The 18,932-nt window shown below is 33.3% G+C and overlaps 1 protein-coding gene across 4 annotated transcripts in view; it reads left to right on the plus strand.

Moving 5' to 3' along the window:
• LOC106669863 (scavenger receptor class B member 1) overlaps positions 1-18,932 on the plus strand; it is a 142,154-nt gene that overhangs the window by 12,751 nt on the left and 110,471 nt on the right. The window contains exon 1 of one of the 4 annotated variants that reach the window (XM_014399681.2): positions 13,780-13,871. The exons of 2 other annotated variants lie outside the window; for them this stretch is intronic. The gene's annotated coding sequence lies outside the window, so the exon portion shown is untranslated. Of the gene's footprint in view, positions 1-13,779; positions 13,872-18,932 lie in introns of those variants that run through there. One more of the 4 variants, XM_014399682.2, reaches the window with a different exon arrangement.

Below are 18,932 nucleotides of genomic sequence, written 5' to 3' on the forward strand. Positions count from 1 at the left end.
TGTATAGTTTCTCATGAACCAAAAAATTCAGTTCTAACTGTCCAGGATTGCGGGATACGAATATATGCTTTGAATAGAAAGATACTCAACGATGTTCATTTTTGGACAAGTTTTATGCTGAATTGAGCGGTGCAGACTGTTTTGAATTGGAAGCAACTGTTCTCAAGTAAACTATTTCCAAACTCTCTAGTTTTCATGGTCCGCTTGACCAATTAATATCTTTCAATTAAATAAGATTTTTAGTTGAGATAAAAAAGGAAAATGGCAAAAAGGAGGGAAAATTCAAAAGGTGGGGTTGAGATGGGAGTTAGTGTCCGAGTGGATCGAGGTCACGATAGCTCAAGTGGTAGAGCAGCGGCTATCTAGCCGAAGATCGTGGGTTCGAATCCCGCTCGTGACGCTGAATTTTTTATCTCAACTAAAAACCTTAATTATTTGAAAGCTATTTCCAAACATTGTTTTAAAAAAACGAAATATTCTCCAACTTCTTAAACCAGGAACCAATTTATTTAATTATCATTTTAATTTATAGTAAATTTATGGTTTTACATGTTTCAAACCTTGTAACAATTTCCTCAAGTAACATCGTCTAATAGGAGGTATTAAAGTGCAATTCAATCTGTTGCAAATTTTGGTCTGAAGTTCGTGTTACAGTAAAAAGAGCGATTAATTTACAATCAATTAAAATGATAAATAAATAAATTCGTTCTTAGTCATATAAGTTAAAGAAAACTTCGTTATTACAAAAAACTATGTTCGGAAATTTTTTTTGCAAGTAACCTCCAAATTAAAAACCGTACATCCGTTTGTTATATTGAGCTTATAATCGAATAAATTACGCGATTTTCTATTGATTTCTGTGTGCATAAATATTTCTGTTTTTCAATCTGTGTCTTGTTGTTTTATGTTTCATGTCAATATGTCAGTTTTATCAGAGCATACAGAAGTCGGAGTTTCCCATATTGTCCATAAATAATACTATGTTTCATGTATTTCCTTTATTTTTCTGGTAGTATTTCCTAGCATTCCCGCTTTCATGAAATTATTATACTTATTATAAATTCACTGTGTATTTATTGTTTTTACTACAATTCTAACGCTTAATTAATTATATTACGTAGTTGTGTTAAGTCTCGTTTTTTTACATGTGAATCTGGTTCATTTCTTGTTTAATTCTTAGGTTTTTTTATATTAGTTTCCGATTGTCTCTATGCTGTATCGTTGTTATGCTTTTTCATGTTTGTTATTCTTGGAGGTATTTTTTTTTTTAATTTAAATTTGCTTTGATCTACCATGTACTTCTGTGATGGAGTATTGTTTGTTGCTAATCTCTAACATTTTAGCTTTACCAAAATTAGTACATTTGAGCGCAGTTCAAATTGGATTCGGGGGGCGGAAAAAAATTAGTTAATAGAATGTCAATTGAAAGAAGTAAAATTCTTTGATACTTTGTGCTGTAAAGGGTCCAAGTCTAATCTTTTTTTTTTTCTATCATATTTCGCCTTGATCATTTTGGATTTGCCAGGCCACGGACGGCACACCGGGCAGGTGAACATGCGCCAGCCAACGGCACTCCACCCACCGGGTAATACCACCTGCATTGAACATTTAAGTTTTGCTTAGAGCAGCCGATCTATCAGAGGGATGTGCACGCCACTGCTATCATCCACATGCCTCCCAGATCAGGGGTCCTAGTGCTGACCCGAGGTTCCCTAAGAGTGGATCTAATCTAAGTCTAATCTTTAATCTTATAAAAAATATAAAAGATGCCTATTTTAACGATCTTGAGATGTTCGCTTGTCTTTTGAACATGTGACCATCGAATCTTTATCTGACAGACCACAGTTTCGAGTCTCGAGCGTTCCGCAAGACGAAAAGTAAAGCGGAAAGCTAAATTTATATTTAAACGCCTCACCGGTCCTAAAAGAGTAAACAAACACTAATGTCTAATATCATTGCGTTTCTAGCAATTTTTGTACAATACAAAAATACAATTTGGGTTTTTTTCCGTTGAACGCTGATCACTCGACACGGTTCAAGAGCACATTCTCTATGTTTTAAAGAAACAAGTAATTTTACAGACGGAACAATTATTATCCACCAATCAAAGGAACCTATGATAATGTCTTGCGGCAAAGTGAAGCATGCTGCAAGCTGTAAAACACCGGCAGACTATCATTTCAATAATAGTTGATAATTGTCCTTTTAACGTACATCCGCATGAAACCGTCATTTTCACTGCTTAAATTTTGATAGTGGTTTCAAAATCTTAATTTTTCTACCATCCTAAACGCCATTTAGGGTCGTCAAGCAACCGTTGAATTGTGCTGGAACTATTAATTTCCTATTATAATACACAACGTACATGAACGTCCTTCAAAACGTTTGATCTACTAAATGTGCTAATGTGTTTAGGAAGGCTATTTATAGGTTTTTAAATGTTTCGTAAGTTCATCTGATTAACTGATTTTTTTTTACATACCAAAGGTAAGGAAAAGTTACAGTTGCTAAATTGAATTGTAACCTGCTATGATCAGTTGTTTCATCCTTCCTTCTCAGTCTAACTTGTTTCTATTTGTTTATTATCTGATTCTTTTGCGAACACTTTCAATATATATTCATCTAACACGCAAGTAACCCTGTAGGATATCATACTATAGGTTAGACAGAAGACCTGGTAACAATCACAAAAAGGAAATCCGAGAGTAATCTGTCAAACAATATGCAAAACGTCCTAAATTTTGTTGGAAGAGGGTGTGAGAAAACCGTTAAACATAAACCCTAAGATAACACACCTTTTCCAAAAAGAAGTTCTAAACTTCTAAAAGCACTATAGAGTAAAAGCCTTAACTTTCTTCAAAGAAACATATTACCTAGGTTGACCGATGAAGAGAAGTTTATTCGAAAAACTCAAATTTGACGGACCCTTCCAAGTGAACATAGAAAATATAGACCTTCGGAAGAAAGGTAGCCCTAAGTTTCGGATAGGGGCCCTAGTATGGTACCCTTGGTGGATGGAGCCAAGAGGGATCAGTAAATAGGTGTAAGGTTAAAAGGGCCCAACTATACCCATGCAAAGCCCCTTGGATTAACCCAAACAATTTTCCAGGGTGAAGCCATGCAATACGACTCTGTACACAGGAGTTAATAAAAAAAATGAAAGTTGTACGGATTTGCATACGCTCAGACAGGCAGACAGCCATAAAGTCGTAATGCTCAACTCGAACTCGTCAAATTGTCTAATGACCCAGGGAAAACAAAGCAAGATTACCTTAAAGTGGGTTCCCAGCCATGACGGCATAAAAGAAAATGAACAGCTGACCAAATAGTCAAAAAAGGGGCAGTTTAGCCACTTCGGTAAGTCAATTCTCACACCAAAGAAGATGCACCGGGAAAGTGCTTGGAAAAAGTGCACTGACCAAGTGTATGACTATAATTTATAGGGGTCCACAATAGACTATTTAGGTTGCAATGAAGGAAGATATTTTCAAAATCCTTAATCAACCCCCCAACGTAAAAACCAAACAAGAAACATCTAACATAAAAATAAAGTTTCCGAAATAGAACACTGGCACAACAGTTTGCAGAATTTGAAGAATTTCGAAACGATTAAAACGTTAGCGTAAAAGTGAATGTTTTGCCTAATATTGGGCAAATTTGCATTTAAATTCCTTTCAATCACGAATCGAACTACTACGAGTACTATTTTCAGATTGACACTTAATTTTGATTTTTCTGACTCACATTTAAGTAATGTAGACAAACCAAAACAAGAAAAAACACCAGAAACTTATCAACTCAAAAATGAATGAATAGTAAAACGTAGAAGAGGATTTCCTACGCATTAGGCTTTTTACTAGTCTGATGTTTTTCATTGTCCCCTAGGAAATCATATTGACTCATTGTGACTTGCTAATTGAAAATGCGAGTTTTGTCCTTTGTTTTTACCTAGAGTTGGACGTATTCCTTGTTCCAGGATAGAAAGGCTTCCGTCACCTAGGGGGGTCGTTCGAATGGTAAAACCTCGTCTGTCGGAAGAATTGTTTATTGGATTCTTCTCATGCATAATATCAATTCTAAAAGGCGTAGTATACGAACAACACAAATACCTATTGCGAAGACAAAAACCTCCAAAATGTAAACGGAGGATTAATATATTTAAACCTACTCTCATACGAACCAAATTTTTGTTAACGATCATCTTCAATTTCTAAAAATTGAATTAAATTTCTCCCTATGACGTAATACAAACAAATTCATTTGATTTGAAATGTCAATTAAAGTATTTAAGTTTTCTTGGAGAATAATTAATCATTAGAAAACTCTTTTTTATAGTCATAAGGCCTAGAAGGACTGCAAAAGGAAACCAAGCCTGTTTAAATTAATTTCTGCATTATTATTGTTTAATAACCAAAGTATTTTAATAAGTTGTGTCAATTAATGTACCCTTTTTAAAAAATAGACCTAGAGGAGTCAGCTTTTCCGAACGGATTGACCTGTTGGTCATTGACCCTGCGGCATTCCAAAACGATATGTAAAACTTATGCAACCTTGTATTCTTTCTGAGTATTTTTAAAATAAGAAAATTGTACAATTAATTGAACTCGTAAAGGTTTAACGATTTTAAATGTAATGAACAGGAAAAAAGCAAAAATATAACATATTTGTGTTCAGATTTAAATTTCGTAAAAAAATATCGAATTTCCAAAATAATTCAACAGTTGTCACCGTCGTAATAGACGATTAAAAATGCATTCAGAGTATTTGCAAAACAGGCTAGCTTTTTCGTCTGGAAAAATAATGGAAGGTCAGATAAGCGAGGTAGAAAATTTAATTTTCTTAATGAATTTGTAAAATAATCTGTCTTGCAGTTTGTGTCAAAGTGTCAAGTCATAGTTGCATCTAATTAATAAGTTAGTTTATTTTACATAAAAAACTGCTTCATTGCATATAACTGAAGATAATAAATAATTACGCAAAACAGGAATAATAAGTATATTTCCTTTTATCTTACACTAAGCTTAAGTACATATCTATTATATTAGTACTTTTCTGTCTAGGATAAAAATATAAATCTTGCCTCGCCCTGCTTATAGCACTGACGTCTCTCTATGGTATGTGATATCTTCTTGTCATGGAGGCTTCTCATATGAAAAGAAGTCAGGGATATAAACAAAGGTTCTCAGATAAAAAGCGGTCGAGTTATAAGCCAGATTTTTACTTATAACATATATCTCGCAGCACCACGCTTATAACCCTGACGTCACGTGATCCTATGGTATGAATATGGTGAGTATGGTAATTTTCTGAGATGTCATCTATGGTAGAAAAAGACCATTGTCAGATGAAAGGAAGACCGAGAAAAAAACCAAGCTTTCTATATATCGCCTCACCCTGCTTATACCCCTAACTTCTCTTTATCCCTCTATAATAAGGGTATTTTTCTTTCATAATTATCATTGTCTGAAAAATGTGATTCTGAAATGAACCAGGATTTTAATTTAAGAATGTCTCGCTCTGTTTATGGCCCTGATGTCTCTTTATCCCACTACAAAACAGATATGATATTGACTTGATGGATCACAATGGCTAAAAATACAATTGTCAGATTAAAAAAGGTTTAGATATTTATGATATGCCAGGCTTTTCATTAAAAATATATATCTTGCCTCGCCCTGCTTTTAACCCTGATGTCTCTTTATTCCACTATGGTATATGGTGTTTATTTGCCATAGATGTCATCCGCCGTAAAATACCATGATATAATCATATCTAAACGTAGAAATCTAGATAAAAATAGACCTGAACGTAAAAAAATGAATAGTGGTGTCATCTTTTCCGTACGGATTGACCTGTTGGACATTGACCCTTCAACATTCCAAAACTATTTGTACAATGTTATGAAATCACCTATTTAAAAAAAGAAAAAAGTAAAAGTTTAAAAGTAAAAGTTACAAAGTTCTGATCGTCTTATCTGGCTGTTTAAGTGATTTCCTTCATTGAATATACACAGGTAAAAAAAATTGTGTTCCCTTTATCTTCCAAGAAGGATTTTTAGGTTACTATATTACTCTTATGCTCGCCTTGCTTATACCTGACATCTCTCTATCTCACATTATCATAGCACGTTTTCCTTTCACGGTTATTGTTTTCACCTATTGCTTGTAAAATACCATTTTCAGATGCAGAAAAATCATATAAGTCGTAAAAAGGATCTTCGGTGCAGTCACAACAGAATGACAATTCTTTGAGTTTTTGCCGAGCTTTCGACGCTTATGTCGTCATCATCAGGGCCTATTTATTATAGGAAAATATAGCAGTTAGAACATATTGTATAATTCCTTAAATTCACTAATTTCGTGGTCCGTTTGACCAATTCATATATTACAATTAATTAAGGTTTTTAATTGAGATAAAAAAGTCAATGGCACGAGCGGGATTCGAACCCACGATCTTCGGCTAGATACGCCGCTGCTCTACCACTTGAGCTATCGTGACCTCGATCCACTCGGACACTAACTTCCCATCTCAACCCCACCTTTTGAATTTTCCCTCCTTTTTGCCATTATTCAAATGTCGTGTAATCGGATTGGATTCTCGGCGACAAATGAAATGGCCACGGAGAGCTTTAGTGAAGTGTACTTCATTTTAATTCATTAAATTCACTAATTTCGTGGTCCGCTTGACCAATTCATATATTACAATTAATTAAGGTTTTTAGTTGAGATAAAGGAGGCAAAAAGGAGGGAAAATTCAAAAGGTGGGGTTGAGATGGGAAGTTAGTGTCCGAGTGGAACGAGGTCACATAGCTCAAGTGGTAGAGCAGCGGCCGTATCTAGCCGAAGATCGTGGGTTCGAATCCCGCTCGTGCCATTGACTTTTTTATCTCAACTAAAAACCTTAATTAATTGTAATATTGTATAATTTAAAAAAAATTATATTTTTCTTACTTTAACTCGATGAGTGTTGAAGTTTGTCTTGAGAAAAAAACTGTATTTATAATAAGATTATTTAAAATTAGGTAAAGCTCAGAATCTAAATATTAACAAGAAGAAGAATGGAATTAAGTAAAAACAACATAATATAAATTAATAAAAAAAGTGGTCTTATAGGTTACCTCGGTTAAAATATACATATAAGTACATGCCTCTTTTCATACTTTTTTCAGGTACATTTGGATATCACATTTTAGATTAATTAAGCTTTTGTAAAATGTACTATGTATAGACTATATTAAAAAAAGCTTTTTTTACATGTACTATATAAAGACTATATTAAAAAAAAGCTTTTTTTAATGTACCATATATAGGGTATATTAAAAAAATCTTAATTAATTTAAATAGTGATATCCAAAAATACCTGAAAAAAAGTAAGAAAAGAGGCATGTACTTATACGTATATTTTAACCGAGGTAACCTATAATACCACGCTTTTTTTTAAATTTTATATTATGTTGTTTTTAATTAATTCCATACTTCGTCTTGTTAATATTTAGGTACTGAGCTTCATGTAATTTTAAATAATCTTATTATAAATGCAGTTTTTTTTCAAGACATATTTCAACACTCATCTACTTAAAATAAGAAAAATATCATTGTTTTTAATTTTGTTTTTAAATTATACTGTTATATTTTCCTACAACAAATAGGCCGTATGACGATATAATCATCGAAAGCTCGGCAAAACCTTAAATAATTTTCGTTCTGTTGTGACCTCACCGAAGGTCCTTTTTCCAAATTGTTCAACAGCAGGTCGATCCATCATCTCACCTTTAAAAATCATGCATATAAGTGAGGTTTTAATTTAATAAACATATCATGACTCATCCTGCTTATATCCCTGACGTTTCTTTATACCACTATAATATATGACTTTTTTTAGAAATATAAGCACGGTGTTAATTTTATAAATATATCATGCCTCGCCTCGCTTATAACCTTGCTTGGTCAAATGAAACTTGTCGTCAAACCAATGCTTGATTTCACTTGGGAAACGTGGATTAAAGAAAATTAAGGGATAAAAGCAGGGTTTTTAATTGACATATGTATTATTTTTATTTTCCCTCGCTCTTAACATTTATGCTCCACATGTCTGCATGTCTAATATGCAATTCTCATCTATCTGAAATTCGTTCAACTTCTGAACACATTCCCTTATAGAAATGGCATCCGTATATTAAATTTAACACATTTCCTATGAAACAGTTATTTTATATTTTCAAATTAATCGTTCTTTGTTTTCCTTCGAAAGAATACAATAATCAAAATTTGCTAAAATATTATTAATTAAATGTTGGGCATTTATTGAAAATATAAAATCAAATGGCTGACCAATACAATTTTAGGATAAAGATAATTTAGGGTTATGTAAGCAGAGCGAGGATTTTAATTAATTTTTATTCATGAGCAGCCTCTCCCTGCTTATTTCCTTTATGTCTTTCCTCCTCAGTATCGCAAGCAACAATAAATTCCGTAATAAAAGCCCGCCATACGTATACGTCTTAGACTGAAAAATAAATTTAAGAATAATTATTCAGAAATCGTGAGATGCGGTCTGGTGTTGTGTCGATTTCCGAAAAACGTTTTCTTTATCGTGCCAACATTTCGATCTTTATTGAGATCATCTTCAGGGCTCAAAGTGTTTGTCTTCTGCGTAATTGTGCCATTCTTGCGCGTCGTCACTCTCAACACGACAAGAAGAATTACATGGTACAATTACATAGAAGACAAACACTTGATAAAGAAAATGTTTTTCTGAAACCTACATCACACCAGACCGCATCTCACGATTTCTGAATAATTATCGATTAACGGTCACTAATCACCACACACAAAATAAATTTAAGATAAAGGAGAAATCACAGTATAAGAGCATAAAAATATCGAGTCTTTTCGAATCGTTTAAACATTGCTTTATTTCATTTACGAAAAGCGAGTTATTCTGCAATGATAAGAGAGTGCATTTAAAGCTCTAATCGCGGCAGATAATCCTCAAGTGGCAACATACCAATCTTGGATAATCCTCTTGTGTAATTCGTCTCCTCTGACCTCCCGTGTTACCTGCAATGAAATGTCAGAATCAACAAAGGTGCAAACCTCTTCATCTACCACTTCATTCATACCTTGAGCTTCCGCCTTGGCTTTTTCTTGCATACTACAATTCACAGTATTTTCTCTGGATTTTGTAATAGAAAATAAGGTGACAAGACAAGATTGCAAAGTTAAACAGAGGATTAGTCAATCAATGTATATCAAATAAGGACTGATAGTTGACTAAGGATTTATTAATTTTCATTAAAAAAAACATTAGACAATATAAATGCTGGCAGTAAACACATGAAACGCCTCTATTTATGTATTATATAGGACCATCATAGTTTTCTTGATTGATAATTTGTCTGAGAGACACATTCCACATATGGAATTATCTGATGAATGAAGACAAAACTTACAGCCTTGACAATTGTACGGAAATAAGGATTCTTCCATATGCCACACACTTTTCATAACTGCACATTAATTCATTGATTTTAATTCACTTATTACACTTATTAACAATTCACTATTTTTCTTTCAATTAAGGTTTTAAGTTGAGATAAAAAAGTCAGTGTCACGAGCGGGATTCGAACCCACCCATTTAATGAATTAAATTGAAGTATACTTCACTAAAGCTCTCCGTGGCCATTTTATTTGTCGCCGAGAATCCAATCCGATTACACGACATTTGACAAATGGCAAAACGGAGGGAAAATTCTAAAAGGTGGGGTTGAGATGGGAAGTTAGTGCCCGAGGGGATCGAAGTAACGATAGCTCAAGTGGTAGAGTAGCGGCGTATCAAGCCGAAGGTCGTCGGTTCAAATCCCACTCGTGACACTGACTTTTTTATCTCAACTTAAAACCGTAATTAATTGAATGTTTTTAATAACCTTTTTAGCAAAATTAAGTTTTCAGTAAAAAAAATTAATTAACGTAAATTACAGTCCTTGTTAAGCGTTTAAACTCAGAACAATTCAATGTAACCACTGAGAAATAATGCTCCTTGGGGAATTTTTTTTGGACTAAGGTAAACTAATAGATAGACGTAAAAGCTTTTTCCTTTAATAATACGCAAATTGTGTTATTTTAAATGCCAATTTATTTCGTTTAAAGAGTCATTGGCGTGATAATTAATTAAATATAGCAATAATAATTAATTAAATATAGCACAATAATCGTTTTAACTTTTTTGTTTAGCAATACACCATATTCACATTAAATCATACAATAAAAAAAATATCAGCAGAACTTGGAAAAGAAGGGACAAACGCAACGGACAAGGTCACATAAGCCTTCATAGACCAACCATTAATTGTACAATGATATACAGGGTGACCCGAGACCTGCCATGGAGATTTTCACGAAACATAAAATAAAAAATCACTTGGAAGATAAACTTTTAAGAATTTTCAAAGTCCTCGTCTAAAGTTTAAGTAAGATTTTCTTGGTTCTGTAAATAGTGACAGATAACGCGCATTCAGAAAAGTTGCCCCTACTAATGAGCTGTAAACATACGTACTTAATTTCTCAAAGGGTTTACAAATTAAACTAAAAAACCGATTTCATTCAAATTAACTTTATTTTTTTGTTATTGTAACCTTAAGTATACTAATTAAAAAATCACTTAGAAGATAAACTTTTAAGAATTTTCAAAATTCTCGTCTAAAGTTTAATTATGATTTTCTTAGTTCTGTAAATAGACAGATAGGGCGCATTCAGAAAAGTTGCCCTTACTAATGAGCTGTACTTAATTTCTCAAAGGTGTTAAAAATTAAACTAACTGTTCAGGATGATCGAAATCTATCATCTTTCTGCCCAAAATAAAATAATTTAATAACCTTAAACTTCGGCATAACAGAACAACGCATTTTGTCAAAATATTCCGGCAAGATATGCAAATAATTATAATAATTAATGATAAAAAAATCATTTATATTTAATGTTGTTATCTTCATCTTTGGCTGTTTATTTCGTTTAGATTTCATGCTTGAATCCTTGGAATTGAACTTCACAGCGCTTTTTACATTAATTTATTTCACGTTTTGCTGGCAAGGTCTTCTCCTCAGCTATTTGTTAGTTTTTTTTTTCAAGGAGAGTGTCTCACTCTTTTTAAGTTTGGTATTTTCAAAAGCACCTGGCCAATTGCGGTGTGATTAGGAAATCGCAGACGACCCAACTTAAACCTATTTTCCAAGTTATTTGAAATATTCTTTTTCGATCACAAAGAAACGACCCAATAGGCAACAAACAATTTGCGGTATGTTTACACAATATTTTTCCAATCTATTATCAAAGTTCACTCATTGAAATTTCGTGAAAAAACTAACATGAACTAGAAAAAAATTGAACGATAGGAACGGACATCGCAATATTGTCGATGGCCTGGCCAAATATTTCTCAAAGTTGTTGAAATCTAATTTTTTATCTATACTCAAGCCACATATTCAATATTACTAGTGAAACTATCAAATAGTTTTCTTTGTTAGAAAAGAAGAAGGATACAAACAATAGTACCCAAATATCAGCTGACATGCACTTATATTTATTTATTTGACTAAAATGTAAATAATAAAGATTAACTGATCAGGTTTACAATAAAAAAGAAGTGATTTTTTTAAAATCAACGGGCAGATAATTGGTCGTCGAGAAGTGCACACCTGCCTTTCCCCAAAGTGCTGTTTTAAGCCCCTTACTTTCTCATTTGTATACCGCATCATATCAACATATTGTATCCACGGGTATCTAAATCATACAATTCGCTGATGAATTATAATAACTGTATACACGGCACAAGTAACATATGATTCAGCGGTAACCGTGGTGAACTAATTTTTTGAGAAATTTACTACAATAGATGGGATAGGGCCTGATTTACCGTCTCCCAACACAAAAGCTCTGCAAGGGTCGTATCTCGAAAAAAGAAAGAAAATGTTCCTAGACTTATTGAATTAGGTCGACTTACGCAACGCGGTGAAATTTTTAGGGGTTTTACTCGATAAAAAACTAACTTGGATAGAAAATGTTCAGCACATCGTAAATAACTGCGAAAAGGCTTTAAATATGCTTAGGGGCATTACCAAAGTAAGATAGGTCCTCCGGAAGTGTGTATAATCCTTTATAATGTACTTATCCGCTTCAGGACGGATTAAAGAAGCATTTTTTACAGTAATGCTGTCAAGTACATATTGAAAAAGCTGGATCAAATTAAGTTACCTGAGGTCGGATGTTTAGGAGCGATGAGATCCACCCCGACCAACGCACTTTTAGGAGAAGCCAATACCCCGCAACTGCAAACCAGACGAGAGAACCTAGCAGGGAAATTCCTTGCGGCATGCTTCAAACTATCGCATCCAGTTGTTAAATCGTTAACTGTACACACATGGCCCCGCTCAAGATCATACCAAAAAAGGACCGTTCCTTTGAGAGTTGAGAGAGAGCTCACACTGGGAAACAAGGTCTGTGGATTGATCTCCCACAGCACAAAGACCATTACCTCGGAATAAAATCTCACAGCCCAGAAGTGTCCAAGAAGAGGTGACATTTAAGCGAATGGGTCTAAAGGCAAAACAGGAGTAGGATATGCGTTTGTTGATAAGGGTCGTATCCACCCTTATACCCAACATACAGATAAGTTCACGTTGCCAAATATAACGAGCACCTTAGTAGCTGAGTGTCTGGCCATTAGGGAAGCGCACATATACATCCACAATTCAGTGACTAGGAACCCGACAATCATTGTGACATATAATCAGAATGCGTTGGCCCTTTAGAAAGCATATCTTGAAAGTTAACTCGCTAATTCCCGGAAGGGAACAAAAAATTTACCTTATGTGGAGCCACTTCAATGACCTTGCGGACGAACAGGCAAAGGATGCAGAACTTCATGGGGGTCTTAGACGGCTAGTGACACCGACTGTTACCATTGCTCATTGTATAAGGTATGCAGGAGGAAAGTGGCAACAAATGTACGACTACTCAAAACGAGAAAAAGGTAAATTTTATTCTGCGATCCAACCAGAAATCCTAAAATACTTCGTTCTCTTAAATACATGGCCCAAGTGAATTTTTTACTTCCATCATTAACTGCGCTTCAACCACAATAGCCTTCCGTACCAAATATTCCGATTGGACCTTATACCCAATTGTTACTGAAATAGTAACGCAATGCTCGATCCGGACCACGTATGTCCACTATAGAACTAACTGAAAGCCGATGCAAAGTTGATCTTGCCCAATATTTTGACAACTTAATTAAACTTAATTGCTTATCTAAACTAATATCAAATATTAAAAGAAATGTTTGTTTAGCAGATATACATTTTGAAAATAATATAAAAAACGAGGACGGATCGAAGAAACATAGTCTGTTGCTGAAAAGTAACCAGTTAAAATATGCAGCGATGACAGTCATGAGACTCTTTTACTTAATTTTACGGTTTTGTATTTTGAAAAAGAATAAGTTGTCAAAATACGGATGAAAAGTCTGAACTGCGAGTTGTCAAAAATCATCAGTTTTAATTATACATTAGTTAAGAACTTTATAATTCGGAGATTTCGACAAAACTTTACATCTAAACGTTTAATCGTGATGGTACCGACGTCAAGAATCGAATCCTTCGGGCTCTCGGGAAAAAAACAACAACAATTTATTAGGAATAAATCAAAAGGTGAAAAAAAATCCTACTGAATGAAAGTTGGCTCCCCCCTATGCACTAGCGTGGAGTGAGGGTAGAACGGCCCCTCAAAAGACAGTCAGTGAGTCGGTAGTGATTGTGAGAAGTGTTCACCTCCATCCATAAAAGAATTACCAAAAAAAAATACACTTCAGGGATTAAGGTGAGATAATCATGACAGATTACGGCGATATATTTCCACGTCTTCAAAAAAAAAATTTAACAATCAGGCGAAAATGATTCTGCCTGGAACTAGTCTTCATCGAAAAACAACTCTGCCCCCTTAGGGATATTTTTTTGCAGGATTTTCTTTTATACAAATCTCCATGTCAAATCAATCAGCAATCATTGAGATAAATTTCCACTATATTTTATCAAACAGTGTTATCGATTTTCCATAATTTGATAGCACATAAACAAACAGGTATCCTCATTAAACAAACAAATACAAAATCTATACATTTTTGGCCGGTTTATTTATACAGTACTATCACATAAACAAATCAGAAATTTTACAGATACAAAAATTATATTGTTATTGCATTTAACTATAAAACAATTCACAGTATAAAATATAAAATAACAAAAACTTAGATTTTATGTAGCAATATAATTTAACACATGGTATAATTTAAAGTCTGATTTACAAATTTAGCAGTGGTAAAATTTGATAAACAAATTATAAAACTAAATATACATATTTTTTTAGGAAATTATGAAATTAACAATTAATAATATAATTTTTTAAAAGAAACTAATATAAAAACATTAAAATTATTAAGCTAAACTTAGATTTGGACCAAACTCAGTCATTATTCATAAAAACTATTTTATCATAAATTAGGTTTTTTAATTTTAAATATTATTATTTATAATCCCGAAATCGATCCAGTAATAAAAATATTTTTATAAAATTGTTTTTTGGTTGTCTCCGACTAGGGAAAATTTACATAATAAGATAAAAAATAAACTATTCAACATTGATTTTTATTTGGAACGTTTTTTATGTAAACTTTACAATGTTTGCATACAAATTCATTTGTTTTGAAAGAGAAGAGAAAAAAAAATTTAACTGAGTTTTTCGATTTACATTGACCGATATATGTATTATTCTATAAGGTTTCCGGTTCCGTCTCGTCTCGCTAGTCGTTTCACTTGCCTCCCTCGTTATTTCATCGCGAAAAATCATTATCGTTCACAATTTAGTATTTTTCAAAAAGCTTAAATTTTTTTTTGATAAAATTTGAATACAAGCCGAGCTGAGACTTTTATTAATTTAATTAACTGATCAGTTCTTCGATGAGGTAAAAATAAAAATGTATATGCAACAAGAGGGTCCTCGCCTGGTTTCGCTTGTTTACGCGCCACAGCATTATTTAAAATTATGGAAAAAAAGAACAAAAAACTCGAACATTGAGATTTATTACCCCCAACTGATCACTGATAAAATTAATAACAATAAAGTCTTTTTTTAACATAGTAAATATTATGTTTAACAAAGGGATAGTTATAGTAATAAAACATTATTGACACGAATTACCAAGTTTTGGGAGAAATCCTATTCATTATCAACCATTAATAACAATATAATTATTTGTGGTTTATGTTGTACTGTTGGACCAAGTCTGGCAAAATTGTATTGTCTACTAATTATTAGTTTAGTGATTAATTTTTCATTGATCTTTAGGGAACAATTAATAATATTTTCTAGATATGTTTTTCATTTTCTGAAAGTATATTTCCTTTAATAGCTGAGTTTTAAAAAACTCGATTTTGTTTAATTTTCTTGTATAAAAATAAAAAAGCTCTTTGTTGTTTTACAGAATTTTGCCAAAAATCAATTAGCTAACATAAGTAAATGTTTTTTTAGAAAATTAAGTAGGTGGTTAAAGATAATGTTAACGCTGAAACTATTTATTTGCTTCTTGGAAGTGTTTGTCTATCTATTATCTATTTATTGTTTAATTGTCTTTCCGTTGTTTGAAAGCGAGCCGTATTCGTAATATAAAATTACACCTCGGAATGAACTGAAAACAAAAGTGGGCCAAAATGTAAAAAGAAAAGGAAAGTAAAAATTGCTGAGCGCGTGCGACCGTCGCAAAAATTATGTTTTATTAGCAAGTTTTTTTTTCACGATATGCACGTCTCTTTTACCATTGGAAAATGTTTGGCCGGAAAACGCGGAAACTACCTGCGCCCAGATACAAGACAAGGACCGTTCTGTAAAAGACTTTTTACGATCTTGGGAATCGGCTGGGAGCCTGTAATCCCGATATAACCTTTAGTGAAAGTGAAATAATCGTGTTTTGTCGGAGAGGTCGTTCCCATCGCTCTTTTCCCCTTGCTATCGAAAGTAAATACGACGTGCTTGTAGAGATTGGCTCTGTATCGTAGTAAAAAAAAAATCCAAAAAACTCTTAAAAATTATTAAAGTAAAACATAAACATTGAACAAACTCCCAGCACAACATTAATCAGAAAAGAACAAACGATATTTTAAAAATTACTTTTGAATTTTTAATGTAAACTGTTGCAACAGAATTTTGAAATCTTTACCAAATTATACAGTCTCGGACTCGATAGACAAGTTTTCTCGAAGCCGTTTCTTCTAATCGATCAGCATTTTAAGTCTGTTTCAAATCTGCCGTTTTGGACAGAAAGAATTTTATCCAAGCGCGGGATGTTAATTTCCCCAAAAATAAATAAAGAATATAGCAAGTACAATTATGAAAGTAAATGTGTTTTTGTACGTATGCATAAAAACGAATTTATACAATTTACAATAATAATTTTTTTATATTTATATAACAGCAGAGCTCATATAAACCCTCAGGGTGCCGGTGGTTTTGAAAAAAAGACCATTTGTAAGTATGTCGGTTTCGAACGCAGAGCTGCTGCTTATTATATTATTATTTACTCAACCCATGCCTTACATAAAGATTAATTAATTGAAAGATGATCATTCAGAAATCGTGAGATGCGGTCTGGTGTGATGTAGGTTTCAGAAAAACATTTTCTTTATCGTGTCGATCTTTATTGAGATCATCTTCACGGCCTGGGATTTACAAACATTGTTTAAATTTAACAAATACATGTAGGATGTGGAAAAAACCCACATCACACCAGACCGCATCTCACGATTCCTGAATAATCAAGGATTAACGGTCACCAATCACCACACATAATTGAAAGATGTTATTTCGTCAATCGGACCACGAAATATAAGAATTTAATAAGTTAAATGAAGTATATCTTCACTAAAGCTCTCCGTGGCCATTTCATTTGTCGCCGAGAATCAAATAGATAGCACGACATTTGAAAAATGGCAAAAAGGAGGGAAAATTCGTAAGGTAGGTTGAGATGGCAAGTTGGTGTCCGAGTGGATCGAAGTCACGATAGCTCAAGTGGCCGAGAAGCGGCGTATTTAGCCGAAGGTCGTGGGTTCGAATCCCGCTCGTGACACTAACTTTTTTATCTCAACCCATACCTTACATAAAGATTAATTAATTGAAAGATGTTATTTGGTCAATCGGACCACGAAATCTAATGAATTGTTATTCACGTTGTAAGTGTATAAACACAGACAAAAGATTTTGTAGCTTTATTTGCCTGTGCCAGATAGTTTTTATTTTCCTCGTTTGAAACCGGTAAATAGAACAGTAAAGTTTAAAAAATTACACGACAAAACAAACGCACAGGCAAACCATTGAAGGAGCGGAATGCCGAAACGCTTCTGCTCATAGACAAAACTGACGAGAATAGGCGGAAACAGGAAGATCGGGTTCGGGTTTATCACATCGTAGGCCTCGCCTGAATTTTTCGAAAACTTTATATAATTTTTTTATATCAGGAACAAAATTAAGAAAACAAAAACGGAGAAGAGAGGGCTGAGTCTTTTTGTAGATTGTGTTTGTGCGTCTGTAAAAGAGTGTGTGTTTGGTGTATGTTATCGAGTTTGTTGGACATACGATCCTCGCTTTTGTCAGTGGGTTTTCCGACAACATCCATGTAGATATACATTTATAATTATAAAAGAAAAAATTATATAAATGCGAACGTGATTTTGAAATGTCAAACATAAATCTAAAAAATGTATATGCGTCAATTTGACTGTACTAGTGTAATAAAATAAATTCGTAGAAGCAAACACTTCCAATATCATAAATGTATTTATTTTCAGTTGTAAGCCGTAGAATTTCCCGTCAAATATTTTTTCCCGCTCAAAAACAGTGTGCAGTCTAAAAAATATCCAAGAATAAAAAATAAAAAAACATGGTTATGCTTAAATTCATTATCAGATCTAGACGAAGAATCTCGACATGATTATACTATTTATTGCCAAATATTTTTTTAAAATAATAATCCGTTCAAAAAGTCAACTCGTCACGCAATCGTCTTGGATTTTGGATAGCTTAACATTCAGAAATATTGGCTGCATTCCAAAAACCAGGACAAAAAACTTAATAGGTTCTTAAATTATGATCGTTCGTTATTAGTATTCCTAATATATTCGAATACATTGAATTATCGCCGATAAATGTTTTTCTATAATAGTAAAGGATTATCCAAAAAAGTACGATCATTTGGAATCTTTCCAGCCATCTTCTTTTGACGTCCAGTAACCACTTAACTCGGTTGCTATTTAAATATCCTCTGGAAAAGCTCCTTCCATATAAGGATCAACTGTAGGAAGGCCGAATTCAGTATTTTATTATTAAAACAGAACTTTACATACACTGCTTTAACGATTATAAACTTTAAAATGTATAGTTATTTAAAAGAAAAAATAACATGCCAAAAAACAATAATGGATAGGATAAATTCGTCCTCGATGGGTAAACTTTCAGGATTTATCTCAAATTTGACAGAATAGTTTTTCAATCTAACTTAAAGTCTGAACAAAATTATTGCAAGAGTTGATGATGGGTTTTGGTCTGTGAGTCGGTGAACTCGTGTTGAACCGGCACAGGGTCACTTGGTGAGTCTGTCTCCACTCGCGGGTTTTTGAGTTAATCAAAAGGTTCGGCATTACGCCATCATCAGTGAGGAACTCCTGTTTCTGTTTTCGAGAGTTCATCAGACTGCGAGTGGAGGTAACTCGTGTGGCAGTTCAAGCAAAAATCTTGACATCGAATATTTCTGTTCAAGTATAAACCTTGCCTCACCCTGCTTATAACCCAGGTATCTGTCTATCCCACTATGTTTTATAGCATATTCCCATCAAT

Source organism: Cimex lectularius, unplaced genomic scaffold (assembly GCF_000648675.2).
Source record: "Cimex lectularius strain Harlan isolate CLEC.00 unplaced genomic scaffold, Clec_2.1 scaffold76, whole genome shotgun sequence".
NCBI classification, from domain to species: Eukaryota; Metazoa; Arthropoda; class Insecta; order Hemiptera; family Cimicidae; genus Cimex; species Cimex lectularius.